This window comes from Helicoverpa zea, chromosome 14 (assembly GCF_022581195.2).
Source record: "Helicoverpa zea isolate HzStark_Cry1AcR chromosome 14, ilHelZeax1.1, whole genome shotgun sequence".
Taxonomy (NCBI): domain Eukaryota; kingdom Metazoa; phylum Arthropoda; class Insecta; order Lepidoptera; family Noctuidae; genus Helicoverpa; species Helicoverpa zea.
In genome coordinates, this window is record NC_061465.1 from 6,438,723 (window position 1) to 6,453,558 (window position 14,836).

The following is a 14,836-nucleotide window of genomic DNA, read 5'->3' on the forward strand; positions in this document are numbered from 1 at the left end:
TAAGTTATTTTAGGTATAAATTGAGCGTAGGCTACCAAAAATTAAGTTATTGTAGACGCTTCTGTAGAGAAACAAAATATGAATCAAAATAACTGAAACGCCTCAACCAACACTGGTCACGGATCATTACGTAAAACGCGTTACTGATTGACCGTATAGTTAGTTATTGAATTAAGGAATCTGGGTTATGAACAATTGATTAAAGCGCAGTATTACATTCCGTCTTGATCGGTACTTTGCGTGTTCGTTTGTACTCAGTAGAATCTGAAATATTTGACCTGGTTGATAGTGCGTGGGAGAATGCGTTGCTAAAAATAATGTGAACAAAACCTTTTTAGCTGTTTACAATGTCAGTGTCAAGATTACGGTACTGATTAAGTAATTTTATTACGTTAAGAGTCAAGATAGCAGAATTTTCGTTATATGCCAACCTGTCTGAATTGTTGGTAAATAAGCACTACATACTTATAAAGTTTTATAAAGTAGGAATATCTTAGTAAAAATGATTCACATAAAAAGTAGACATTCTTTTAAAGATATAATATTATCACAACGCAGCTATGCACTTACTACAAATATGCGATGAAAACGTAAATACATTGGAAACGTCAATTGAGTGAGTATTAATTTGTTTACAGATAGCGAGAAATGTGTCGGATGTGTTCTTTGTAAACACTAATCACTTTATTTGTTATTGTCTGTCGGCAAGACAATGTATTTCCCATATATTGTCATTCCTGCATTCCTTTCGATTTCATCGATAGAGTATCTGTAGATAATAATATCGATATGCATAAGCATAGCTATTGTATTACCTTCGTCGTTAGTCGGTGTCTATTTATCATTTTTGTTCTTCAGATAGCAGCAGCAACTAGTGCCTCTTCTTTGATTAATAGATTCGTCCTCTATGAGGTTTTTAATATATATAGTGACTATCAAATTATTTACCTTTTTTCTTTTGCATTAAAATTAGGTAAATGATTAATAAAGTTTTCAAAAAGTATTCTAATCCTAAGCTCTCAAGTCTAACTTTTAACTGCAGAAGGAGTTTGCCAATTGAGTCTATCACAAGTGAGAAGTTTACTTCATTGTTTTTCTTCAACCATAATAGCGGAACGATGTTCTCACTTGGCATTGTGTCAAGTCAGAACATTTACTTAAGAGTTACTCACACTTTAGCACGCTTTATGCTTGTCTGTCTCAGGAAACTACAAAAGGTTTAAACACTTAGTAGCGAGTTATAAAGTTTGTTAGTGTTTTTGCTCATCAGTTCTTTTAAGTTGATTTCTTTTGCATTGAGGTTCGAGTAAACACTGCACTTTCAAATCTTTGAATATCTAGTCCATAAGCATTAGCTTTTACCATATTTTATTTGCTATAATTGAAGCAATAACTTTTAAATACCCCATAAACTTGTTTATACTCCTATCAATAACCCCCGAGTAAGTAATGATCGGAGAGATCGAAACCACTATTTTTTATCGATATAATGCTCAATCGAATGAAATAATCGATATAAATGTGCTGGCCATTACCATTGATCAGGTTGGCGCGGTTTCTCTCGTAATAGGGGCCTATTATTAGATGAAAGTCCTTTTCTATTCGATGAACTGTCGCTTCGGTTCCGCATGAGAGAGGCGGATAAAAACATTGGCACTTATGCTATTGGGGTGTTTGTCATATTTGCATTAAGTGGTAGTAATTTATGTGTCGTTCTAGACCATCAAATACCTATTGAGATCGACCGAACATTTTGGATTATATTATTTAAAATATGCAAAACGTGCAGTGAGTAGGTACATGAGCTATGAGGTAACTAACAAAACGTTGTAAATCCGATAGCAAGACACTAATAGTGGAATGGAGATGATGTTTATCATTACACGACATGATACAACTTCAGACGAACAAAAACGTGGGACTTGCATTGTGTGAAGATGTATTCTTTTTGTTTTGTATCATAAGCTCAAGATCAAGGCTAAACGTTGTAAGTGATTGATAATAATGTTCTTTAGCACTTTTTAGACTTGAGGCTGACATTGAGACATCATCACGGTTTGTTAAACCAGTGATTATGTCAATTTGTAAAATTACTAGAATTTTTGTCTTATTTTAGGATGTCTGTGTTTTTTTTACTTCAATATATTTTTCCTACTTAATTAGATTTATTGTACCGCCTTTTATGCTTGTTAAGGAACAATTTTCAGTCACAAATGTCGTGAAATAAAATTGTGACCACATTCTCGATAAATCGGTTAAGAAGCTGATTTATTTATTTATTTATTTATTTATTTATTTAGGCTTACCAACTAAGACACATACAGACAATCTTAAAAATAAATGAAACAACAGTTAGTGTATGCTCTTAAATTAAAGGTAGGCTCAACATTTTTTTTAGGTTGTTCAAGTAAAAGAGTTAAAAATTAAGAGTAATTAAAAATAAATAAATTAAGAAATTGGGTAAAACATAATAAAACTATAAAAATTAAAAGTTAGGCAAACTCTTAATGGCTCTTTTAAATACACTTATTTTACTTGCAAATATATCCAAGTCATGTTTTTTATAAATGTCATTACACTTTCTGAAAATACACACCTACACACACAGGTACACACACAACACACACAACACAGGTACAGGTACAGGTACAGGTAAACCTCAGATATGGGTATCCTAAACTAAACGTAGTGTGTAAAAGTCTATAAAAGTTAATTCCAGTGCACGAAACAGTTGTTTTAGTTCTAGTACGTAATAAACTTCTGGTGTTTATATGTATTTTCCTTTGATATTCAATGAATCAGTTGCGTAAATTACGGCACTGATTCGCATTCGTTCTGCTATTGGAAATAAGATAAGTTCGAGAGATGCTTTCAGATGTCGCTATCAGGACGGTTATAGATTGTGTATCATTGAAGATGGGGATGGGGAATAAAGGGAAGACAAATTAGATGTGGTTAAAGGTACAATACGTAAGGAATAAGTTTTAAGCAATATTGAAAGCAGAGAAATTGGTGAAATGACGTGAACGACGATGTCTAAAATTATATGAATGTTATAAGAAATGGTCAGACGTAAACATTTTAGAAATGCATAACGACGTTGCGTGCTGATAATAAATAGTGTTATCAACTAGACATGATTGATTACGAAGAAATAAATTGCAGTGTCTGACAAAAAAGCTTATCATCACGTCAAGCAAAATCGAAGATAAGACCAACATAAAGTGCGCGCAAAGAAACTAGAATAAAACTAAAAATATAAAATGGCCAAGACATCGATGAATTACACTTTACAACCCTATAAGAACTTGCTTTTAAATCGCACTCGACTAAAAACCGCTTGAAGCAAGATCCCGAAATGGATGCTGCTCTAAAATTAGCATATCCTGCGAGTCTGTCGCGATATTCATCCAGTTCTCCAGTTGTTCGTTTTGCAATAAAATACGAGTACCAGCATTTATGTGTTCTCAGAACTGAGCCGGCTGTATTTAGACTGTTATTGGAATTCGAGTAATGACTTACAAGAGCTTTGGGTTATGATCCATCGCGAATTGAAATGGTTAGGTGTAATTTTAGAGTCGAAGTCAATTCATTATTATCATCCTCATCAACTTTTCTTATGGAATGGTGAATTGACTAATATGCTTTGGAATCATATTTCAGTCAGTTATAGAACCCGTAGATAGCTTACCTCTATTTATAGTGACTGTTACGATAGTCGTTCATAATATTTATGATCGCAGCTTCCTAACAAGCAATAGATTTGCGAAGACAATTGATTCTTTGTGTTTATTATTTTGAATGAAGTGTTGTTATTCAATGTTTATCAATTGTATTGTTTGAGAGATCGCTTTAACAATTGGCTTTTAGATTATCTCAGATACATGTCCCCACCTCTAATGATGATTGAAGTTATGAATTAGACCATAAAGGAGAAAAACCTTAGTGAGTAAAGATTCAAATTATACGCCATTGCTGTAGATACCTATCAAAACAATATCTTCCACAAATTCGCCAGACTGGTTTAAGTCATGGTTTGAATTCATTCATTACAATAACCATCAGATAACTTAATCGTTGGCATAGATAGATGCAAATGATACTCCAAGCTAAGCTAAGTGCAGTCAATTAGTTATTACACGTCCGTACGATATGCGCTCTGGCCAAGCGTTGCGGACCGTTTCGTTATAGACACGTTACCGTTGCCTAATACCCAGTGATGGTGGTGCAAGTTGTCAGAAGTCGCGATTGAAGTAGCTTTAGAGAAGCAAATCTGGAGTTGGTGATGGTCTAGAAAGAATTCTTATTTAGACTGAATTGAGCTTGGATGAAAGGATGGACAGCATAATCTTAGTACTAGTGTTCCGTTTTGGATTATTGTTGTCATATAGAATACGAGAGTTGCAAATGACGCCAGATATTTAGCCGAAGTCTACTGACTGGTTCTTTAGGAATGTACAGCTCGCAATTTGTACCTTTTTTCGTAGAACAAGCAACGTTGTTCCTAACGATTAGTCATCCATCTGCGGTAGCTTAATCTTGTACAGTTTTGATTTATGCTTCGGTTATTATTCTATTTATCTGTTAATTTATTCCTCAAGTCTCTAGTTTTCCATAATCACATAATTCAATCTTCGTTCATATCTTATAACTTACACCATACCACGTCATCCATATAAGCACCCTTGACAGTTATTAATATTCAGTCGGCGTGGCGCCCACACATTACTACATGATACTTATGCATTACCGAAGTATTTTGATTTCACAACCAAATCGATTGTTGTGCTGCCTCCAGAAGTTTCTTTTTGGACTAATGGGGGTGTAGTATGACGTGTTTGTACTATCACTATTGAAGTATTCATGGTAGACCAGATAGGCTTTTTTTTTTTTTAGCGACGTGAAAAATCATCAAATGACCCCTCCCGCTGTGGGTCAGCAGCGGTGAGGGAGTGTCAGACTCTTACTGACTAAAAACCGTCGTGTTCCGCCATAGGCCTTTTATGTGCCAGGGCAGCGGTATCTCTTTCGAACAACCCGCAGCCCCGGCGGGGATAGGCTTGAAACGGATACGTTTTTCGCGATGTGCAACTAATGTTTGACATGGTATAAGGGTTATGGCAGATTCCTCTAGGAACTGACTACGGGCTCATAATTATTGTTATTTATATATTGAAAGGGTTGATGATATGGATCATAATTTACAGTTTCCTATCAACACATAAAATATTTTTGAGGATACCTACTTAGTATTATCAAAAAAATACTACCTACTATATGTCGATGTCCTGATTACACTGTTGGCAGTAATGTACAGAAATTATTACTAACGGTAGTGCATACTGGAAGAGATTAAGCGCGCATGTTCGGTGTCATATACATTATTTGCATAACTGTACATACGCGAAAATGTATTTCATATTTTTAACACATTTATGTACGTTTGCATAACGTTACCAAGGCTTGTAGATAAAACTTGTTTATCCGGAATAGGTGTAGTTCTCTATAAATATAACATTTTAGCTTACTTGTATGTTAAGTGTGTTATGATCTTACGATAATTTTCTGTAAGCGGTCGTTAGGTTTTGAATTTATTTCATATGAACAAACGTTACGATTTCCATTTGGCTGTACATGGGTAGACTGTTCGTTTATTAAGCATAATTAATGTCTATAATGTTTTGGTATCTGTGGAGTACCTCAATATAGTAAATACAGTTTTCAAGTAGAATAAAAGTAAAATGAGTAAGGAAGTTGTAATTTCAGGAATTCTGACGATGTAACGTAACATTAACAAGTTAAAAAATTCGTAAAAAATAAACAAACACAGACTTCACAGAACGTACTAAGTGACAACTTAACAGGTCATAACTTACCTAATACGTCAAACACACGTTTTTAAACCGAATGCGTAACTGACGACTGTGCGATTGTTTAGTTTCACTTTCGGCCACAAAACATACAAAAACTTTGAAAGAGTCCGAGCGCATCCAAATAAACGCGTTGAGTAACTAGGGGCACTAAAATGCTGCTGTTAGTTTAATTTGTCACTTTTTTTTAAAGAGGGAATGTTAAATGTGTCGGTCCTGTCTTTTGTTATCGCTGAGTCATTGAATATTGATTTATTGGCATTAGTTCAGTTTTCTAGACAGACGTAAATGGAAGGAGCTGCACCGACAAGAGCTGGGCTCTTATATTAATGATGATGATGAGTTCAGTTTTCGTACTAACTAATCGTATTTGTACGGAGTCCGATAAGTGAGGTCACGCTAATTAGAAACCTTATATTGCTGTTTAAAGTCCTGTGTGTGTGTGATAGACGCAATCTGCTGAAGAAATTGAGGCATTATTGCTTTCATAATTCAACACAATTGATTCCTGGAATCACTACCATATTGTTAATCTATGCCACCACAAGTCAGTAAATTGATATAATGGATTTACTTCAACATATAGTAAGAACGCGTAATTGACAGGTAATGATACGCCGTTGGTAATAATTCTCCTAACTTATGTGCGATTGTCACGGAAATTGCTATCTATTAGCTTCAAGTATTGTGTCCTCGGGTCAAACGAAAATGAGGGAGAGAAAATATAAAATAAATTCAATATTTGAAATAAGATTCTGCTGTTTTCTTCCATGCGTTATTAAGCGGCATTTTAGTAGCTCCAAGATTAACAGTGTGTGCAATTATTCAATTACCCAATGTGTGAAAAAATATATACGCTTACTGACCGTGACTGTGTGTAAACTTTTAAATAATGATTACACCTACCAATTACTTAAAAAATATTAAGTAAAAGTGAAATTAGCGCGAAAGTATGTTTTTAAATAGGTGTTACTCAATTATAATTTTAATTTATTACTTATGTTAAATAGTTTAGGCGGCTTAAGTAAGAGCTTGGTACAGCGTCTATAAGTGGTCTGTGGTGGTGCATATAAGAGATATCTGGTATTATAACGCTCAATCCTTCTCTGTGTCAGAGGCGGCCTGTGCCCAGCAGTGAGACGATGAAACGGCTGATGATGATATAGTATAGCACAATAGGGGCAATTTACATGTACCTTAATATGTTCAAATTCTACTGAAGTTTATAGACCGTCTATATCTAGGAAAGATTAGCTCACATAGGCCTTGGTCGAAATGTACCATCCTAAGTTGCAGCAATAAATTGCATAGCAGATACAGAATATTAGATGCATATCGTATAATTTATAACAATTACAAACAATCTAAAAATTCCATTGTTTTCATAATCATGCGCTGGGATATCATCGTCATTGTCCGGCGTCTATTGTATATTAATATTACTTTTTAATTACATATACAGTTACGAGATGTGTCATCATCATCATCATCATCTCAGCCATAGGACGTCCACTGCTGAACATAGGCCTCCCCCTACGAGATGTGTGGATATCTTTTTATACAAAAACTGTTACTTATAAAAAATAAAAAAAGCATGCCTTTAAATTATTTACTTTTCTATTGTTATTTTATAATGTTGATTTATTTTGTCATTTTATTTACGTAATAACTCCTGTTAATGGACACATGGACACCACAAGTGATTAACGACCATTTATCAGTCAACAAAAACATTAATAGAACCAGTAAAAACTGGTCAGGTATTTTAATTAAGTTTAATTACTAGTGCTAAATCAATCACGGCTTCATATAAAACTTGGTAATTTAAAGGGGCCAGTTTGTAATCCTAGTGTAAAGCAAGTTATCTGGTATTACGCAAGTTTGTTAATCAGCATGAAATCATTGTAACTCATTGTGGCTACTGTACGCAGTAAAAGCGGGCCTATCGGTAACAGAACGAGTTTGTCAATTAGCTATTGTCAATTAGCTATTGACAAACTCGTCAGGCCAAGATGAAATTTCTTTTTAAAACATTCCTTTGGTAAACAATGTAGGTGATTTAATGTGAGTCTCCATCATGCTAAGCATTTTTCACATTTTTGGGTCAGTTTTAATCTAATCGGATGCAGCTGAATACTTGTCTGACTTTCTCAATCAAGATCCCGGGACAACCTCATACCCCTTGGTGGCTGTTGTCAGACTTTCGGGCCTCACAAAGTAATAGCCGCAACACGCTTGAGGAGCCAAAATACAGAGGAACACAAATCATGACTTAGATGGTTACCCACCCATCCACGGACTCCACACACTAAGCTTAGCCTTCTGATCAATTGACTTGTGCAGCTGTAACTTTGCAATTATAGAGGTAGTTATTACATAGTACGACTATTGTTTGTCCGTACGGGTCAGTGGGTGTGCCCAGTAAAATCAGTGAAAGTCGAAAGTGAAGGACCCGCGACTTTTCCTACGGACAATGTCGCGTTTTCTTGCGTTAAAAACGTCGGTGTAGGTATAGAATTCTTGATTGATAGGGAAAATGGAGATTTATACAGACGTATAAAAGGAAAATTAGCTATTAAAATGTATGAGCTGTGTAACATCCCGTCGAGCCGATGTTGTTTTTTTCGGAATCGCGTCCGTCAGGCCATTAGTGGTAGTTTATAAATAAAGAAACTTTGGGCATCCGTGGTCTAGTGGTTGCAAGCGTTGATGTTAAGCATTGGGTACTGTCTGTTAGTGGAATCCAGACATGGTTTGCAAATTGAAGTCTGTAAGTATTTCTATCTGGTAGTTGACTTGCTGCTGATGATAATGATATGAGACTCAAACATAAACCGAAAACTGATACGATATTATGTATTTTTATCAAATAATACAATTTCAGTAAGTTCCACGTTGATAGAGAACCAAAACATGGACCTCACATTACATAACTGTTATAAAAACCAGCCAAATCTCATACGAAACAGTTAAGTTAAACAAACTTGATCAAGTCATTGGATATATTATTTACGTTGTGACGTAAGAGACGTCTTTCACCGAAGTCTTCAAATGGAATTGATGACACACCATTCGTTAGAAAGCTGTACGAAAATGCACAATGCACGTCTTTAGGTATAACATAATATTTGTTAGTAAATATAAGAAAGCAGTATGTAACTACCTACGTGTTTTTAGAATATTGATTGTACCTAATTAAAATTGGATCTTTCATAATGATTATAAATTAATGTGACTATCATTAAACACACATAAATATTTTTTTATGGCAAATTCCTTTCTTTGTAGTCAACTAGAACATCCTGAGAATGATTTGTTTGTAGGATAGCAAGGACGAGAATTGAATTGAAAATGTGAATGGTATTGTAAAGTCATAAAAAAATTCAATTACATTTTTCGAAGCTAAAGTATATAATAATATCATGAATGACACTGAAAATTCATACCAGTAACATGAGAATTTACTATAGGCTGTAACCAAATGACCGTGTCGGTCATTTCTCATAGAGAGTGAAGTTCAACGACCCCCAGAGGTAAGCGTCCTCGAACTGTAGGCGGGGTTAGGAAGAATCGGAGGAAATGGACCATGTACTTCTAAGTACATAATAATACGTTTAATAAAGTACAATGAACGGAAATTGTCTATTGAATAAATAGCAACAAGGTTTAAGGGAGAATACCTTTTGAGTTTTTTTTTTCTTGGTCACACACCTGCTTCGATTAATTTATTATTAAAATGGGTTGAGATTACCCACTTATTTTGTTTTCGTACCTAATTATTTGCACGACCTAATTTTCAGTTTGGGCATTTTATTAAATCAAGATATTTTGAAATATGTGTGTACATAACCCTAATTACATTACAAATATTTTATCACATATGACGACCCCCATTTAGGCAGACACCGTTAATTTTATAGACCAGTGTTCATAAAATTTTGGACAAATATACCCAATACTTTTTGTACACAGCATTATTATAGTAATACGTTTTCAAGTATCAATTAACACAACATTAACTTAAATTCACTGTCTCGGAATCAAGCAGAAGCTTTTTAGCAAAACTGTGCTCGATGTTAAACAAAGTATTGCTTCGCATTCTTTAGAATTCGTAAAAAATAGGAACAATATATGACGAGTACAAACAAAAAATATGTTCCTATTTATCCATATGGAAATATGGCGTATGCGTTACCATATCAGATATTTATTACCAGGTTTTAAAACGGTAAGTTAAATCAATTCAAACTATCTTTCTCAAGCTAATTTCATTTTATATCTTGCCTTTATTGCCCCTACCATGTATAGATAGTTAACTACCGTTTTAAAAACATCAAACATTTGACGCGAACGGTCATAAAAACGTTCACTTTGAACTACCAACACGCAGCGCTTGAAAAATATGGCTAAAATATATTTAAAGATCAATGGAAGTTAGAGCAGATAATATAAACATTAGAAATAAACGATTACAGGCAGATTGTGGTTTTCGAGATTAATATAGATTACTTAATGATATCAAATTCGAGGAAGCAGACATCAAAATCTTTCGTATTGAGGGAAGTGAGTTCTTGCGAAAATATATGATCATTACCATCACTCGAACAAATTCTACAATTCATTCGTGTACTTACCTCCATTCTGGTGTGGTAGGAAATGTTTTTCGTGGTTCGCGCTCTTAATGGACGGTAGCTAAAACAGCCATCAGCACCCAAGTGGAAATTGAATAGAATTCGTTTCACGTTATGGAGAAGATGAACACATCAAACAAATATAAGATATCACAATAAGAAAAAGTTGCATTAAGTCTATCGATTCGTTACCCATAATTTATTTTAAATACTTTTCCGATCATATACATTTTAAACAAGAAAGCGTCGATGCGATGTTATGTAAACAATCTTAGAACTAAACAAATATTGCTAAACCGGTAATATAAATATTGATGCAGTCAACTTCTCGTCGTTTAACATAGACTGACGAACAGAGAAAATATGCACTTAAGAAAGATTGCATTACGGCTCAAATATAACAGTTTACTTTAACTCAGCAGATATCGTATTCTTGATTGGATTCGAGTTTAATTTACCCAGAGTTTCATTTGGATATATTTCTGACTAGAAAAAGCTCATTAATATGAATTGCAATATCCATTCCTACCTATACTATTAATTAATAAACCGCCCGAGTACCACACACATTTAACGTCAAAAAGAAAAGCTGCGCTCGCGCCGCTTAGCGCCTTTAAACAGCGTGTAATCGACGGTTGTGTGCTCATATACTGCAATGGCGATTCAGCTGACCGCACAGTTAACATTTACCACTAACTAGTAAATACTAACTACTTTATACATGTATGCTAATTATACTAGGTTTTATATTAGCAGTTCAGGGACCGTTGTATTAGTAATTTTATTGAAATCTAATCTTGTACGGACGACTGGCTTGAATGAGAGCTTCATAGATTTAAGTCCCGTTTGCTGAAATCAGCAGTACGTAACAAATGTTTTTATTAGTTAAGAAGCATGTAATTTATTTTTAAATGACAAGAAATGGTAATGTTTAAATGACAAGTTTATAAATGCAATAAGAATTGCTTATCCTGCTAGGTGCAAGTTATATTTGATACTAGCTTCTGCCCGCGACTTCGTACGCGGATCCTGTCCCTTATGCCAGCGACTACGGGGTCAGCAAAATCAAAGATCTTAATCGTCTGATATTGAATTTTAAGAGCCCGTTGACTTGAAAACAACGGAATACGCATTAGAAACGTTACATATATTTTATTTTTGTACTTCAACGGCAAAAGCACAGCAGACTAAACAAAACCCTGAGAACTGAATCGCAATAAACGCGACCATAGGGATAAAAGTAGTGATTCTAATTAGTCCGCATTTAAGTTGTGTGTGGCAAAAATATTTACACGTATTATTACGTAAAAAACATTAAATAGATAACAAAGTCGTGGTGACTTAGTGGAAGTCGTGGTGGTTTATAGGGTAGAGAACGTCTTTGATTCCAGGTCTGGCAAGTACGTGCCAATGCAACTTTTCTAAGTTCGTATGTACTTTCTACGTATATTTTGGATACCAATGACCGTTATTTGGAAGGCATGTTAAACTGTAGGTTCCGGCTGTCATTGAACATTCTTGGCAGTCGTTATGGGTAGTCAGACCAGTTTTACCAAGGGGTGTTGGGTTGAGCGGGTAACCGGGTTGTGGAGGTCAGATAGGCAGTCGCTCCTTGTAAAACACTGGTACTCAGTTGCATCGTGACTGGAAGTCGACTCTAACATAATTGGGATAAAGGCTCTTGAGATAATAACGACAATAATAATGAGCTATAAGCACCGCAGGACATCTGAGGCTGATGACGGGGAGTAGCTACCCCGCGGGGCTATATATACTGAGTTCTCCAGGGAGAGTATACTGCCCCCATCTCCGGCCGGTCGGAGTGAACCATGACGGGGGTAGGTCTCAAGCCTCTGGCTTGGCTTAGCCGTCCAGAGTGGAGTCGCTAGAGCAGGGTTAGTAACCCTGCTCGGAGGATACCTCGTGGTAAGTGACCCACAGGGAGCGCGTAATCGGCGTTTAAAATCCGCCGAGGTATTCTCACACTTCAGCCGCTCATGTCCCTGTTGCCCTCTTGTTGCTATTCAGTGACTGATCTGTACAGTAAGTGAGCTGGCGAAGTCTCCACCTGCAATTTTTACATGTATCTAATACATTGTCATCGGCAGGTGCCATAGTTCCCGTAGTTTCCCCATTCCTAGTCCATTAGCATCCCATCACAATAGCCCAAGTAGTTTTCATCCACAGTTAACAATGGTATAGCACAGAACCGGGGATTGTCTTTTTTTAACGACGTCTACCGGGGATTGTCCTTGAGTTCATATTTCTATAGTGTATAAAGGGATAATCGTCGGTTTTGTGTCACCATACCTATTTCATAACATTCGTTTCTATACATTTCAAGTGTAGTATTGCTCTTGAAGTTCCACATCAGGTGTTCCAGATCTTCGATGTATATACGTCAATAGAGAGTGCTTATTAGATTGAACCACTTTTGCAAAAACGTCATATCTTTATATGCTATAGTATAGCTGGGCTCCTGGGGTTCCACATCAGGTGTTTTACATCTTCAATTTTTATAAGTCAACAGAGAGTGCTTATCAGATTGAACAACTTTTGCTAAAACGTCACACCTCTATATGCTATAGTCTAGCTGGGCCCCTGGAGTTCCACATCAGGTGTTTTAGATCTTCAATTTGTATAAGTCAATAGAAAGTGCTTATCAAGTTGAATAACTTTTGCTAAAACGTCATACCTGTATATGGTACAGAGAAGCTGGGCTCTTGGGGTTCCACATCAGGTGTTCCAGATCTTAAAATTTATTATCTCAGCTGAAAATGCTCATCACATGAAACAATTTGTGCTATGGCACCATTTTGGTATCTCTTATAGTTTTGTTGGTCTGTTGGTGTTCTGCATCAGGTCTTCAAGTTTCGAAGATAAATTATAGCCTATATGTTGACCAGGCTTAATACTGATACAACAAAGAAAAAATCATTGAAATCCGTCCAGTAGTTCCGAAGATTAGCGTATACAAACAAACAGACATACAGACATACAGACATACAGACATACAGACATACAGACAGAATTTTTTTTTTTGGATTTGTGCTCCATTACTGTTTCTAAACCCCACCCAATTACTATTTTTTTAATATATTCAATGTACAGACACAGTTTTTTTACAGATTTATTATATGTATAGACTAGAAGAGTTTGCAAGTACGCTGGCTAACGAGAGAGAAGATATTTCTAAAAACGAATGACTGAGCTCCGATTAATTAATTTTGCGCCGTTCTGTAGATAATTGCAGCATATTACTCGTCCGTTATATTATATAGAACACTAACATTGATGAGGTACGATCCATACTTGTTCCACTAACTGATTTGCCGACAAGTCGAAAGCGTGAAGAATATAAAGATATAATAGTATATGTTTACTGAGAAACTAAAGCAATTTTTATAGACGATAAAAAATTAAAGATAAAATGTACCTATTTCAATTAAAGACTTTATACATATTTACAGGCTTTTAATAATTGAATGATTTTCTCTCGAAAGTATGGAACTTTGTTCGCAAGTTTGAAAAGCAGTTTTGCTGTCTCCAAGATCGGGTTTTTCCAGCTCTTGAAAATTCTAGTGACTCTTTTCATAAAAATCTCGAACCATCCCCATTGCCCCATTTGTGAGGTCAATATATTATAAGATTTCTATCCAACGCATATCAAATTGAGCGCGTTTACTCACAGGGGAATTCCTGGCATCATCATACATAATTATTGGTGTTAGGCCCTCCGAGCATTACGTAGGTACAAACATTTCTGTATACCTACTACTTATATTTGTAATTCAATACATAAAACAGGTTTCGTAAATGTATAAGGTTTCGCCTTTACAAGGTCTTTGGAATCTTCGCTGCTTGCAATCAAATTGACATTTAACACATCGGTATTTGCCTGCTAGCATAACTGCTGTTTATAAACGTGCCTACAACGCAAGAATGATGGAATATCTTTGGTAAGATTTTTCATGCTTGTTTAAGTTTTCATCAACTTTAAGAGCCTTATAAACAAGTAATTAAAATCTATTTGCAGTGTGTAAACGTTTTCACTTTAATTTGTAGAGTGATAGTTTAACTTTATTTTTGTATCTTTATGACTTTCTTCACGAATGATTTAAATGTTTCGAAGACCATCGTACCATTTGAATAGAACATCATTAAAACATCTTCATCTGGATTGTCTTTATTCTAATTACTATGCTATTTGATTTGCGTCCTTAACTAAGGTCAAATAAATCAACAGGTTCCAAAGACCTTGTCATAGGTAGAATAAGTTAGATCTGAAATATGATATAATCTGATAGCATGTTCATGGCTTGGATAATATGGGTA

General features: G+C 35.3%; 1 protein-coding gene across 1 annotated transcript in view; it reads right to left on the reverse strand.

The window, feature by feature from the left end:
- Positions 1 to 14,836, reverse strand: part of LOC124636204 — a 46,653-nt gene that overhangs the window by 4,962 nt on the left and 26,855 nt on the right. The window lies entirely within an intron of this gene.